The sequence below is a fragment of the Physella acuta genome, unplaced genomic scaffold, assembly GCF_028476545.2.
Source record: "Physella acuta isolate Inbredline_101_S28 unplaced genomic scaffold, ASM2847654v3 ptg001944l, whole genome shotgun sequence".
NCBI classification, from domain to species: domain Eukaryota; kingdom Metazoa; phylum Mollusca; class Gastropoda; family Physidae; genus Physella; species Physella acuta.
This window is the reverse complement of record NW_026733449.1, coordinates 63,320-79,484: the sequence shown is the minus strand read 5'-3', so window position 1 is coordinate 79,484 and position 16,165 is coordinate 63,320. Positions and strand designations below refer to the sequence as shown.

Below are 16,165 nucleotides of genomic sequence, written 5' to 3'. Positions count from 1 at the left end.
TAAAATGTATTGTGCTAATATTTATTGAACACCTATGCTGAAAGATGACGGGACGGCGTTGCCAAAGCGATACAGCGCTAGGCTGCTTATCCGAAATTCCCGAGTTCGAATTGGGGTCCAAGTACCTAATTTACATTATGGATAGTAAAGGCGGCTGGGCAAAGCGCTGACCACACCACATATCAAGGTCAAGAAACTTATGAACACTTCATCTGCCCAATGGATCGCTAGGTCTAAAAATGATTCTTTACTACTTTATTCAGTGGAAAGGAAATCGCTATACTAGAAATAGGTGGAAATTAAATTTTAAGAATCTCATGTACATCATGCCGTGACATCACCCAATCGAAGATCACCACCAACCACAAGTTCACGATAAAGCGCTAACAGTGAGGCCTTGATGGTCTATATGATCTGATCGCGATTTAATATACTTCACGCTAACAGTGTATGTTTCTTAAGATGACGAATGAAACTCAACCGAGAATAACTTCCAAATTATTCTATAGACCCATAACTATTTAAAAAATCATGTCCGAATTTATTAAAATAATATGTTTATAAAAAATCTGACTCGTTGATTTTTGTTGAAATTTACTTAAGATTGAATATATATGTTTTTTTTTTTTGCATAGTACTTTTGGTTAAAAAAAATTTAATTAATAACACATTTTTTATCACTGAAAATGTAAATAAATATAGCAAAATTACATAACTATTTCACTTGATTTTAAAAATTAATTGAATTAAAAAATTGTATCGGCAAAGTAACAAATTATTACAAAGTGGGGTTTTCAGAAAATCAATCATGCAAAATTATGTTTTTCCGTATCAGTGAGATGTAAAACGTCGAGATTTGTAAAAATCTCGATTTTTTTTTGCACGATTACAAGACTTTCTCTATACTTCGTATATACGAGAAAGTAAAAAACCCCAAACCATTCCCACAAAGGAACTAGCCAGCACTCCGGGGAACATTATGTATCGGTGTGTTCCTTATTAAAAATGGAAGCCAGAATTGTGATCATGTGACCTGTAGGATGAAGGTACCGCCCTTTTGTATTGAAAAACAAAATCACGTGACCTTTGTTCATACCCCTGATTATTTTTAATTAAACCAGTTAAGTTTTTGCCCCGTCAAAAAGGCCTCGACATATTGACTCCCGTCAAGTGGGAAAAATGTGTACCAAATCTCTTCCCCACAGAGTTTCTTCCAGGCATCTCTTCGGGGGGGCGAAGCCCCCCCGAAAAATTTTTACCGCCCCCCCCGAACGAAATTAAATTTATATAATTTATATAGAAAATATATACTTTTAACAGTGTCCGCCCCCCCGAAGAAAGTTTACCGCCCCCCCGAAGATTTCAAGTGCCCCCCCCCGGAGAAAAAAGTCTGGAAGAAACACTGCTTCCCCACAAACTGGATATCTTGACTGAACAAAGAATTTTCGGAAGTAGTCCGATTCATAGTCTCTAAATTTAAATCAAACTACTGTTGTTTAAATACAGAATTTTCAGGTACAGATTTTTGTATAAAAGATTCTTAAAAATAGGATATTTTGTTTATAAGTTTGTAGAAAGTCTGAAGGAAGTCAATTTTACAAAAATCCAATCTAAACTGTTGTAATAAAAATTGAATTATTTGGGATGTTTATAAAGTAAGGTATTTGTTATCTTGAATCTCTGTGTATAGGATTTATTATTGGTTTCATTCGGTGATGGCCTTTCTACTGGATGTTAGGTGTATTGTTTCTACATTTTTAGGCAATTTTCAATTCAGATATACATTACCAGGAGCTGTTTTTTTTATTTGCTGAAATAATTTTGTATTGATATAATTTTTTAAAAATCTACCACATTAGTAAAATATTAAATACTCTTTCTCTCCTACTAAGTTCTTTCTTATCAGTTGTTTCCATTTACTTTATTTAAGGGAAGATGCAATTAAATAAAACTAGCTAGGCAGAGAAATCATTGTTTGGTAATCTCCCTTCTAAGTAACAAAGGAGCTGTTTTTATACATTGTGACTTGTTGACTTAAACCCTCTGTAGAATTTAAACATTTGCAGCATTAAAAACAACAAAATTAGTTTTGTAAATTATGTTATGTAATTATTTTCATTTAAGGGGATCCTAACAATTTTCACAACTGCATTTCAAATCCATTTAGACAATTCAAGTGTTTATTTTCCTTTAACAAATCAAGATGTAATGTTTTAAGTTCTATAAATAGATGACCGAACACATCACCTCAACTCTGCTAAAAACCAGCATTTAAAAACTTCACATGCCGACACAGAGAAGAAGTTAAAGTGAAACCTGTGTTTCTTACAGGTGTTTATAACATGTCCTCATCAGAAGGTGAATATTGGACATAGCAGATATTGGTTTGCTTTTGTTTTAGTTATATTACATTCTTCATATATAAGATCATGTTCTGGGGACTTGGCCATATATATATATATATATATATATATATATATATATATATATATATATATATATATATATATATATATATATATATATATATATATATATATATATATATATATATATACGATACTCTGAAAAAAAGAACAAAACACGATCTAGGTCCACAATACAACAGCTTATCACACCAAAACAAAATATACACACAACACAGCAGTTTATCACAAAAAACAAATAACAAAATATACACACAACACACCAAATATTGCAAAAAAAAAAAAAAAAAAACTTTTGACATAATGGCATTTTATTTAGTCAAGCGAACGACAGTAGGGGAAATAATCACTCTTAATATAGACATGGATTGATAAACTTATTTAATTGCAGATTTCAAATTTAAACAGATCAATAACTATTTTACTATTTAATATTGTAGCTTATTACTATTTCCAACATAAATGCTAAAATATCACAGCATAAAAAAGTTTGTGAAAGCTGAGTTGGTATAAAAAAAAATAATTTCAAAATAACACTATAATTCATAGATGGATCAGTCTCAATACTAGCCTACCAGAAATTTATCTTTACACTGTGACTTTCAGATCTTGACATCTTTGAATTAGCCACTGCTTTTTGTGTTCTTCAAAGATTAATTTTTAACATAATGATAAGGAATGGGAGAGATCATTGTACTGTAGTGCGGCTCATACACCACTTTACTGGTAACTGCAAAAACAATATTCACAAAAGTTCACCTGTTACAAATGCTATGATTCTGATTGTAAAATAAACAACTAGATCTATAGTTATTCTTTACTTGAAATTTGCTTTATTTATATAGTGGAGGCAGGTTCACTCTTAATCTTATCCACAGTGTTTATAAACTTTATATATTGGAGGCAGGTTCACTCTTAGCCTTATCCACAGTGTTTATAAACTTTATATATTGGAGGCAGGTTCACTCTTAGTCTTATCCACAGTGTTTTTATACCTAATTTACCTGAGGTATTTAAGTACATGTTCATCAAGTACGTGCTGACCATCTTGACTCATACTAACGTTCTTGAAGTTGTGTGAGAAAATGGAGTGGTGTGGCAGAGGCGTAGCGACCCTTTTCGGCGCCCAGGGACTAAAACTTTCGATTAGCACCCCACACCTTAAACTTTCGATTTGCACCCCCCCCCCCCCCTCAAACTTTGATTTGCACCCCCCCCCTCAACCTTTCAATTTTTTTCCAACCCATTTTGTCCCCTCCCCCCTACGCCTCTGTGGTGTGGTTGGGGACGGGTGGGTTGGGGTTTGGTATACTGCGTGTATTGTGAGGTTTTTGTGTGTAGTGGAGTAGGCTGTGGTGTATTGGGAATGGCGTGGGATAAGTAACTGGGTTTGGATAATGTAAGTAGCGCGGCTGAGATGTGGGTAGGGCAATGTACAGTAAAGGGATATAAATCCTGGACAGTGGGTTTTAAATGTGCATTGTAGGGTGTAGTGTTTTTTTGCGGGGTTGGGTGTGCGATGTTGTGGTTTAGGATGTCGGGTGGCGTTCAAGAGAGTGTTGAAGTGTGGGCCGGGGTTGTGTGGGGGTTTGGTTAGGTGTGTAGTTCGTGGTGTCGTACAGTGTAAGGTGGTGTGGATTTTGGTATGGGTGAGGTTTGGAGTGTGGTAAATTGTGTGTATGGTGTGGGATAAGTGACTGGGTGTAGATCGTAGGGTTAGTTTTAGGTTATGCTAATGAAGCTTATTTAAAAACACTACTACAATTCAAAAGGGAAAATAACCATTAAAGTATTTGAGATCTCTGTATCAGCTAGCCGAGGGCATGACTTGGTGATAACGGCTAGTTGGTTTTAAATATAATAGCTGACCAGAGAGTAAGAATATTGTCTACGATGAGTTACAAGATTCTACTACTACGTGCTACAGACTTCCTTAAAAAAACTGAAAGAATTATTAAATTCTGTAAATAGCTAGGTGGTATATACATAATTATTCTTATTCCGCTTAAAAGCTTATGATTATACAGTAGTTTTATTTTTATTTCAAACAAAAATCTTGTGAAGTTAGTCAAATAAAAATAAGATACTTTTAATCAGTGTCTTCCTAGTGACCTAAGGTTCTGAAACTGATTTTTAAAAAAATGATGTTTGCATTATTGAATATATATAGAAACAACTGCTTTTTTCAATGGTCCAGTAGGATGATAGAGACATTTGCATTCTTGTACTGGTCCTGTAGACGCTTTGTCAAATAAAGGTGGTACAATCTGGGGGTAAACAAAACGTAATACTTCCAAAATTGGGTCTGTGATAGTGAACAGCCAGTTGTTGAAAGTGCTGCGCTGCGCCCAGACTAGACACCCCGTCCACCAGCTGTGCCCATGTTTCGTGTATCATGTTTCGTGTATCATGTTTCGTGTATCATGTTTCGTGTATCATGTTTCGTGTATCATGTTTCGTGTATCATGTTTCGTGTATCATGTTTCGTGTATCATGTTTCGTGTATCATGTTTCGTGTATCATGTTTCGTGTATCATGTTTCGTGCATCATGTTTCGTGCATCATGTTTCGTGCATCATGTTTCGTGCATCATGTTTCGTGCATCATGTTTCGTGCATCATGTTTCGTGCATCATGTTTCGTGCATCATGTTTCGTGCATCATGTTTCGTGCATCATGTTTCGTGCATCATGTTTCGTGCATCATGTTTCGTGCATCATGTTTCGTGCATCATGTTTCGTGCATCATGTTTCGTGTATCATGTTTCGTGTATCATGTTTCGTGTATCATGTTTCGTGTATCATGTTTCGTGTATCATGTTTCGTGTATCATGTTTCGTGTATCATGTTTCGTGTATCATGTTTCGTGTATCATGTTTCGTGTATCATGTTTCGTGTATCATGTTTCGTGTATCATGTTTCGTGTATCATGTTTCGTGTATCATGTTTCGTGTATCATGTTTCGTGTATCATGTTTCGTGTATCATGTTTCGTGTATCATGTTTCGTGTATCATGTTTCGTGTATCATGTTTCGTGTATCATGTTTCGTGTCTCATGTTTCGTGTCTCATGTTTCGTGTCTCATGTTTCGTGTCTCATGTTTCGTGTCTCATGTTTCGTGTCTCATGTTTCGTGTCTCATGTTTCGTGTCTCATGTTTCGTGTCTCATGTTTCGTGTCTCATGTTTCGTGTCTCATGTTTCGTGTCTCATGTTTCGTGTCTCATGTTTCGTGTCTCATGTTTCGTGTCTCATGTTTCGTGTCTCATGTTTCGTGTCTCATGTTTCGTGTCTCATGTTTCGTGTCTCATGTTTCGTGTCTCATGTTTCGTGTCTCATGTTTCGTGTCTCATGTTTCGTGTCTCATGTTTCGTGTCTCATGTTTCGTGTCTCATGTTTCGTGTCTCATGTTTCGTGTCTCATGTTTCGTGTCTCATGTTTCGTGTCTCATGTTTCGTGTCTCATGTTTCGTGTCTCATGTTTCGTGTCTCATGTTTCGTGTCTCATGTTTCGTGTCTCATGTTTCGTGTCTCATGTTTCGTGTCTCATGTTTCGTGTCTCATGTTTCGTGTCTCATGTTTCGTGTCTCATGTTTCGTGTCTCATGTTTCGTGTCTCATGTTTCGTGTCTCATGTTTCGTGTCTCATGTTTCGTGTCTCATGTTTCGTGTCTCATGTTTCGTGTCTCATGTTTCGTGTCTCATGTTTCGTGTCTCATGTTTCGTGTCTCATGTTTCGTGTCTCATGTTTCGTGTCTCATGTTTCGTGTCTCATGTTTCGTGTCTCATGTTTCGTGTCTCATGTTTCGTGTCTCATGTTTCGTGTCTCATGTTTCGTGTCTCATGTTTCGTGTCTCATGTTTCGTGTCTCATGTTTCGTGTCTCATGTTTCGTGTCTCATGTTTCGTGTCTCATGTTTCGTGTCTCATGTTTCGTGTCTCATGTTTCGTGTCTCATGTTTCGTGTCTCATGTTTCGTGTCTCATGTTTCGTGTCTCATGTTTCGTGTCTCATGTTTCGTGTCTCATGTTTCGTGTCTCATGTTTCGTGTCTCATGTTTCGTGTCTCATGTTTCGTGTCTCATGTTTCGTGTCTCATGTTTCGTGTCTCATGTTTCGTGTCTCATGTTTCGTGTCTCATGTTTCGTGTCTCATGTTTCGTGTCTCATGTTTCGTGTCTCATGTTTCGTGTCTCATGTTTCGTGTCTCATGTTTCGTGTCTCATGTTTCGTGTCTCATGTTTCGTGTCTCATGTTTCGTGTCTCATGTTTCGTGTCTCATGTTTCGTGTCTCATGTTTCGTGTCTCATGTTTCGTGTCTCATGTTTCGTGTCTCATGTTTCGTGTATCATGTTTCGTGTATCATGTTTCGTGTATCATGTTTCGTGTATCATGTTTCGTGTATCATGTTTCGTGTATCATGTTTCGTGTATCATGTTTCGTGTATCATGTTTCGTGTATCATGTTTCGTGTATCATGTTTCGTGTATCATGTTTCGTGTATCATGTTTCGTGCATCATGTTTCGTGCATCATGTTTCGTGCATCATGTTTCGTGCATCATGTTTCGTGCATCATGTTTCGTGCATCATGTTTCGTGCATCATGTTTCGTGCATCATGTTTCGTGCATCATGTTTCGTGCATCATGTTTCGTGCATCATGTTTCGTGCATCATGTTTCGTGTATCATGTTTCGTGTATCATGTTTCGTGTATCATGTTTCGTGTATCATGTTTCGTGTATCATGTTTCGTGTATCATGTTTCGTGTATCATGTTTCGTGTATCATGTTTCGTGTATCATGTTTCGTGTATCATGTTTCGTGTATCATGTTTCGTGTATCATGTTTCGTGTATCATGTTTCGTGTATCATGTTTCGTGTATCATGTTTCGTGTATCATGTTTCGTGTATCATGTTTCGTGTATCATGTTTCGTGTATCATGTTTCGTGTATCATGTTTCGTGTATCATGTTTCGTGTATCATGTTTCGTGTATCATGTTTCGTGTATCATGTTTCGTGTATCATGTTTCGTGTATCATGTTTCGTGTATCATGTTTCGTGTATCATGTTTCGTGTATCATGTTTCGTGTATCATGTTTCGTGTATCATGTTTCGTGTATCATGTTTCGTGTATCATGTTTCGTGTATCATGTTTCGTGTATCATGTTTCGTGTATCATGTTTCGTGTATCATGTTTCGTGTATCATGTTTCGTGTATCATGTTTCGTGTATCATGTTTCGTGTATCATGTTTCGTGTATCATGTTTCGTGTATCATGTTTCGTGTATCATGTTTCGTGTATCATGTTTCGTGTATCATGTTTCGTGTATCATGTTTCGTGTATCATGTTTCGTGTATCATGTTTCGTGTATCATGTTTCGTGTATCATGTTTCGTGTATCATGTTTCGTGTATCATGTTTCGTGTATCATGTTTCGTGTATCATGTTTCGTGTATCATGTTTCGTGTATCATGTTTCGTGTATCATGTTTCGTGTATCATGTTTCGTGTATCATGTTTCGTGTATCATGTTTCGTGTATCATGTTTCGTGTATCATGTTTCGTGTATCATGTTTCGTGTATCATGTTTCGTGTATCATGTTTCGTGTATCATGTTTCGTGTATCATGTTTCGTGTATCATGTTTCGTGTATCATGTTTCGTGTATCATGTTTCGTGTATCATGTTTCGTGTATCATGTTTCGTGTATCATGTTTCGTGTATCATGTTTCGTGTATCATGTTTCGTGTATCATGTTTCGTGTCTCATGTTTCGTGTCTCATGTTTCGTGTCTCATGTTTCGTGTCTCATGTTTCGTGTCTCATGTTTCGTGTCTCATGTTTCGTGTCTCATGTTTCGTGTCTCATGTTTCGTGTCTCATGTTTCGTGTCTCATGTTTCGTGTCTCATGTTTCGTGTCTCATGTTTCGTGTCTCATGTTTCGTGTCTCATGTTTCGTGTCTCATGTTTCGTGTCTCATGTTTCGTGTCTCATGTTTCGTGTCTCATGTTTCGTGTCTCATGTTTCGTGTCTCATGTTTCGTGTCTCATGTTTCGTGTCTCATGTTTCGTGTCTCATGTTTCGTGTCTCATGTTTCGTGTCTCATGTTTCGTGTCTCATGTTTCGTGTCTCATGTTTCGTGTCTCATGTTTCGTGTCTCATGTTTCGTGTCTCATGTTTCGTGTCTCATGTTTCGTGTCTCATGTTTCGTGTCTCATGTTTCGTGTCTCATGTTTCGTGTCTCATGTTTCGTGTCTCATGTTTCGTGTCTCATGTTTCGTGTCTCATGTTTCGTGTCTCATGTTTCGTGTCTCATGTTTCGTGTCTCATGTTTCGTGTCTCATGTTTCGTGTCTCATGTTTCGTGTCTCATGTTTCGTGTCTCATGTTTCGTGTCTCATGTTTCGTGTCTCATGTTTCGTGTCTCATGTTTCGTGTCTCATGTTTCGTGTCTCATGTTTCGTGTCTCATGTTTCGTGTCTCATGTTTCGTGTCTCATGTTTCGTGTCTCATGTTTCGTGTCTCATGTTTCGTGTCTCATGTTTCGTGTCTCATGTTTCGTGTCTCATGTTTCGTGTCTCATGTTTCGTGTCTCATGTTTCGTGTCTCATGTTTCGTGTCTCATGTTTCGTGTCTCATGTTTCGTGTCTCATGTTTCGTGTCTCATGTTTCGTGTCTCATGTTTCGTGTCTCATGTTTCGTGTCTCATGTTTCGTGTCTCATGTTTCGTGTCTCATGTTTCGTGTCTCATGTTTCGTGTCTCATGTTTCGTGTCTCATGTTTCGTGTCTCATGTTTCGTGTCTCATGTTTCGTGTCTCATGTTTCGTGTCTCATGTTTCGTGTCTCATGTTTCGTGTCTCATGTTTCGTGTCTCATGTTTCGTGTCTCATGTTTCGTGTCTCATGTTTCGTGTCTCATGTTTCGTGTCTCATGTTTCGTGTCTCATGTTTCGTGTCTCATGTTTCGTGTCTCATGTTTCGTGTCTCATGTTTCGTGTCTCATGTTTCGTGTCTCATGTTTCGTGTCTCATGTTTCGTGTCTCATGTTTCGTGTCTCATGTTTCGTGTCTCATGTTTCGTGTCTCATGTTTCGTGTCTCATGTTTCGTGTCTCATGTTTCGTGTCTCATGTTTCGTGTCTCATGTTTCGTGTCTCATGTTTCGTGTCTCATGTTTCGTGTCTCATGTTTCGTGTCTCATGTTTCGTGTCTCATGTTTCGTGTCTCATGTTTCGTGTCTCATGTTTCGTGTCTCATGTTTCGTGTCTCATGTTTCGTGTCTCATGTTTCGTGTCTCATGTTTCGTGTCTCATGTTTCGTGTCTCATGTTTCGTGTCTCATGTTTCGTGTCTCATGTTTCGTGTCTCATGTTTCGTGTCTCATGTTTCGTGTCTCATGTTTCGTGTCTCATGTTTCGTGTCTCATGTTTCGTGTCTCATGTTTCGTGTCTCATGTTTCGTGTCTCATGTTTCGTGTCTCATGTTTCGTGTCTCATGTTTCGTGTCTCATGTTTCGTGTCTCATGTTTCGTGTCTCATGTTTCGTGTCTCATGTTTCGTGTCTCATGTTTCGTGTCTCATGTTTCGTGTCTCATGTTTCGTGTCTCATGTTTCGTGTCTCATGTTTCGTGTCTCATGTTTCGTGTCTCATGTTTCGTGTCTCATGTTTCGTGTCTCATGTTTCGTGTTTCATGTTTCCTGTCTCATGTTTCGTGTCTCATGTTTCGTGTCTCATGTTTCGTGTCTCATGTTTCGTGTCTCATGTTTCGTGTCTCATGTTTCGTGTCTCATGTTTCGTGTCTCATGTTTCGTGTCTCATGTTTCGTGTCTCATGTTTCGTGTCTCATGTATTGTGTCTCATGTTTCGTGTCTCATGTTTCGTGTCTCATGTTTCGTGTCTCATGTTTCGTGTCTCATGTTTCGTGTCTCATGTTTCGTGTCTCATGTTTCGTGTCTCATGTTTCGTGTCTCATGTTTCGTGTCTCATGTTTCGTGTCTCATGTTTCGTGTCTCATGTTTCGTGTCTCATGTTTCGTGTCTCATGTTTCGTGTCTCATGTTTCGTGTCTCATGTTTCGTGTATCATGTTTCGTGTATCATGTTTCGTGTATCATGTTTCGTGTATCATGTTTCGTGTATCATGTTTCGTGTATCATGTTTCGTGTATCATGTTTCGTGTATCATGTTTCGTGTATCATGTTTCGTGTATCATGTTTCGTGTATCATGTTTCGTGTATCATGTTTCGTGTCTCATGTTTCGTGTCTCATGTTTCGTGTCTCATGTTTCGTGTCTCATGTTTCGTGTCTCATGTTTCGTGTCTCATGTTTCGTGTCTCATGTTTCGTGTCTCATGTTTCTTGTCTCATGTTTCGTGTCTCATGTTTCGTGTATCATGTTTCGTGTATCATGTTTCGTGTATCATGTTTCGTGTATCATGTTTCGTGTATCATGTTTCGTGTATCATAATTCGTGTATCATGTTTCGTGTATCATGTTTCGCAAGACATAATATGGCTCACGTATCATGTCTCACGTATCATGTCTCACGTATCATGTCTCACGTATCATGTCTCACGTATCATGTCTCACGTATCATGTCTCACGTATCATGTCTCACGTATCATGTCTCACGTATCATGTCTCACGTATCATGTCTCACGTATCATGTCTCACGTATCATGTCTCACGTATCATGTCTCACGTATCATGTCTCACGTATCATGTCTCACGTATCATGTCTCACGTATCATGTCTCACGTATCATGTCTCACGTATCATGTCTCACGTATCATGTCTCACGTATCATGTCTCACGTATCATGTCTCACGTATCATGTCTCACGTATCATGTCTCACGTATCATGTCTCACGTATCATGTCTCACGTATCATGTCTCACGTATCATGTCTCACGTATCATGTCTCACGTATCATGTCTCACGTATCATGTCTCACGTATCATGTCTCACGTATCATGTCTCACGTATCATGTCTCACGTATCATGTCTCACGTATCATGTCTCACGTATCATGTCTCACGTATCATGTCTCACGTATCATGTCTCACGTATCATGTCTCACGTATCATGTCTCACGTATCATGTCTCACGTATCATGTCTCACGTATCATGTCTCACGTATCATGTCTCACGTATCATGTCTCACGTATCATGTCTCACGTATCATGTCTCACGTATCATGTCTCACGTATCATGTCTCACGTATCATGTCTCACGTATCATGTCTCACGTATCATGTCTCACGTATCATGTCTCACGTATCATGTCTCACGTATCATGTCTCACGTATCATGTCTCACGTATCATGTCTCACGTATCATGTCTCACGTATCATGTCTCACGTATCATGTCTCACGTATCATGTCTCACGTATCATGTCTCACGTATCATGTCTCACGTATCATGTCTCACGTATCATGTCTCACGTATCATGTCTCACGTATCATGTCTCACGTATCATGTCTCACGTATCATGTCTCACGTATCATGTCTCACGTATCATGTCTCACGTATCATGTCTCACGTATCATGTCTCACGTATCATGTCTCACGTATCATGTCTCACGTATCATGTCTCACGTATCATGTCTCACGTATCATGTCTCACGTATCATGTCTCACGTATCATGTCTCACGTATCATGTCTCACGTATCATGTCTCACGTATCATGTCTCACGTATCATGTCTCACGTATCATGTCTCACGTATCATGTCTCACGTATCATGTCTCACGTATCATGTCTCACGTATCATGTCTCACGTATCATGTCTCACGTATCATGTCTCACGTATCATGTCTCACGTATCATGTCTCACGTATCATGTCTCACGTATCATGTCTCACGTATCATGTCTCACGTATCATGTCTCACGTATCATGTCTCACGTATCATGTCTCACGTATCATGTCTCACGTATCATGTCTCACGTATCATGTCTCACGTATCATGTCTCACGTATCATGTCTCACGTATCATGTCTCACGTATCATGTCTCACGTATCATGTCTCACGTATCATGTCTCACGTATCATGTCTCACGTATCATGTCTCACGTATCATGTCTCACGTATCATGTCTCACGTATCATGTCTCACGTATCATGTCTCACGTATCATGTCTCACGTATCATGTCTCACGTATCATGTCTCACGTATCATGTCTCACGTATCATGTCTCACGTATCATGTCTCACGTATCATGTCTCACGTATCATGTCTCACGTATCATGTCTCACGTATCATGTCTCACGTATCATGTCTCACGTATCATGTCTCACGTATCATGTCTCACGTATCATGTCTCACGTATCATGTCTCACGTATCATGTCTCACGTATCATGTCTCACGTATCATGTCTCACGTATCATGTCTCACGTATCATGTCTCACGTATCATGTCTCACGTATCATGTCTCACGTATCATGTCTCACGTATCATGTCTCACGTATCATGTCTCACGTATCATGTCTCACGTATCATGTCTCACGTATCATGTCTCACGTATCATGTCTCACGTATCATGTCTCACGTATCATGTCTCACGTATCATGTCTCACGTATCATGTCTCACGTATCATGTCTCACGTATCATGTCTCACGTATCATGTCTCACGTATCATGTCTCACGTATCATGTCTCACGTATCATGTCTCACGTATCATGTCTCACGTATCATGTCTCACGTATCATGTCTCACGTATCATGTCTCACGTATCATGTCTCACGTATCATGTCTCACGTATCATGTCTCACGTATCATGTCTCACGTATCATGTCTCACGTATCATGTCTCACGTATCATGTCTCACGTATCATGTCTCACGTATCATGTCTCACGTATCATGTCACACGTCCTAAACGCACAACAAGACGAACACACATCAAACAGACCTTAAAGTCCTTAAGCCGAGTACTCTTGCAGGAGATCTGCCCATGATGGGTCCACTCGATGATGGGTCCACTTGATGATGGGTCCACTATATGAAGGGTCCACTTGATGATGGGCCCACTCGATGATCGGTCGACTTGATGATGGGTCCACTTGCTGGGTCCACTCGATGATGGGTCCACTCGATTATGGGTGGACTTGATGATGGGTCCACTCGATGATGGCGTGTAAAGTAGCTGTCGACAGCATCACATAAATGTTCTCCCCAACTTCCGGTGAAAGTTCCGGTATCCAAATCACCCTGTGATGAAATAAGTAATAACATAATGAAGAATTTTGTAATGTTTGTCATATTATTAACGATTTAATAAACTTGCTGTTTTGTTATACGGTAATTTATTTTTATCTTACAGTTTATTACTTTATTTCCATCATTCAGAACAAAGAGGAGAATACTTTGTATTGACTTCAGTGTTTTATTATTTACAGCAGACAACTCTGACTATACGTTAACAGACTGAACATTCAAGGGAAGTAACTATGATATGTATAATACAAGGGACGTAACAATAACTAACAAGATATAATTTAAATCTTACTAAAATAATTTTATATTCTATATATATTGTATTATGTCTTTTGTGTCTATGTTCGAATCGTTTAGGAAATGGTCCTGTATAACATAATTGAAAAAAAAAAGTTTTTCTTTAAAAAGAGGGGGTGGGCGGGGGAAGAGACAACTTTCCTGACGAAAAGTATTAAATCCCATAATTTAACTAAATTATCCTAATAATATGAAAGCCAGTGTGCACACCTCTCTCTCTGTCTCTCTCTCTCTCTCTTTCTCTGTCCGCAAAATATTTTCCGAGGCAATGAGATCAGTATCTTCAGCGATATATGGATGTATGGAGACCTTAATGAAACGGGCTTTTGTTGCAAACTATATGTTGGATTATTAAATGTATAACCTAAATTGTATTTAAAGAAGGAAGATGAAAAAGGAATTATCGAATGTAGAAACTTTTTAAATCATGCAACTGGAAAAGTGTTTATGGTTGTGGCAAGAACTCTTTAGAGAACATACAAATTTAAAAACAATGGCGTCATCGCTTTCAGGATAAAAATAGAATGTCGAAAATGATACACAATACTAATGAAGTCATCTTCAATAATATTTGCTTTCCACATTTTCCAATTATAGAATATGAAGAAAGGAACTATTTCGCTCAAATTAGATTTAAATCTATAGATTCTAGATCGGCTTATCAAGACTTAAGCTATAAATGTAGACCTTTATAATTTTCTCGGGCAAAAAAATACTTTAAAAAACAACACGAATAACAGCCGGGCTTTTAACGGAATCATTTTTTAAGTCTGTTAATCAGTTTGTGCATTTAATATGGTTTTGCGTTGACTAATAATGTATATGATTTGTTTTTTCTAATAGGTATTGGTAGCCTATGTTATTTTAAAGGTGTCGGATTTTTAGCTATTTAGTTATTTCTTTAATTTATCGCTAATATCGTTCAACGTGTAGTAAAGCATATTGCGTTTTGACCAATAACTATTTTATAAATTATTTTTCTCCAACAAGAATAACAAAAATATATAGGCATAGGGCTATAATTCGCGTCGGGTACCGATGGCTAGTAGTTTACCATAGGTATTCGAGGATATGTAAAATAAATATCTCATGATACTAAATACTCTATATACTTAGTATATTTCGTATACACTACTATAGACCTATTTGAGAAAGTAAAAATAAAAATAAAAGTTAGCCCTTATAAATTTTAAATATTCTGTACATTGATATTATACAAAACTTACATCAACCCTCGTCGTCAATATGATGCTGTTGTTTAGGTCGACGTTGTTTAGTGGCAATTAGAAAGATAAGTTATCCAAACACATGAACGATTAGCACCATTTTATTAGCAACATCGTCGTCAATATGATGATGTTGTGTAGGTTGACGTTGTTTAGTGGCAATTAGAAAGATAAGTTATCCAAACACATGAAATATTTTATTGAAATCCCTAAATTCAAGATGGAGGTCTAAGTCCAAAGGATACGCGCCTGTTCCCAAAGACACATGACTCGATTCTGCACTAACGTTTGGCCTCCACTGCGCATGACATCTCACAATAATGTGTCACACAATGAACTATTTCTACCCCAGGCACTTGTCAAAACAAACACGGGTACTGGTTGACATTCTACTTGGCACTGTGCTAAACCCATCAAACACACACGTCACACAATCTCACTACACATTCTACTTGCCGCTGTGCTAAACACACGTCACACAATCTCACTACACATTCTTTATAGTGAGCGTTTTCGCATAAACTTCACACAAACCACGTCACCAGACACCCCAGTTTCTTTGTCACCACCCTCCACTGGAATCTATATCTAGGGGGGGGGTCACAATTTATGACGTCAGCATAGGAGGGGGGTGGGAAAAATAGACTTTAGCAGAAGTGTGGATTGTGCGGGGGGGGGGGGTGGTAGGATCTTTTTGTACGTCCACATGATGGATTTAACATTTAAATTAAAAAAAAACTTCTCATATTGTAAATAAGACAAATATACTGGTAGTTTTTAGTAATTCATAATTTATAGGTTCGACACTACCAATGCTGCGACTGGACATCTCTATACATAATATCTAACCCTCCTCCCGCCCCCTCCCACGCTTTCCAGTCTGGTGAGTTGTGATTCACGCCGAATGTTTAAACGATTTGAAACTAAGGGGAGGTAGCCAAGGACCGTAGTCCATACATATTGTACTGTCTAGCGGCCGTTCATAAATGACTTCGCGTTAATTAGCCGAATTTTTCACCC

The 16,165-nt window shown here is 38.2% G+C and overlaps 1 long non-coding RNA gene across 1 annotated transcript; it reads right to left on the bottom strand.

Annotated features, from left to right (window-relative positions):
- Positions 1 to 4,561: 4,561 nt before the first annotated feature.
- LOC131931328 (uncharacterized) lies at positions 4,562 to 15,578 on the bottom strand. Its single transcript, XR_009384270.1, has 3 exons — positions 15,146 to 15,578; positions 13,318 to 13,616; positions 4,562 to 4,693 (listed from the first exon to the last, which is right to left on the bottom strand). It is a non-coding gene; the product is annotated as an uncharacterized LOC131931328 (long non-coding RNA).
- Positions 15,579 to 16,165: the final 587 nt, after the last annotated feature.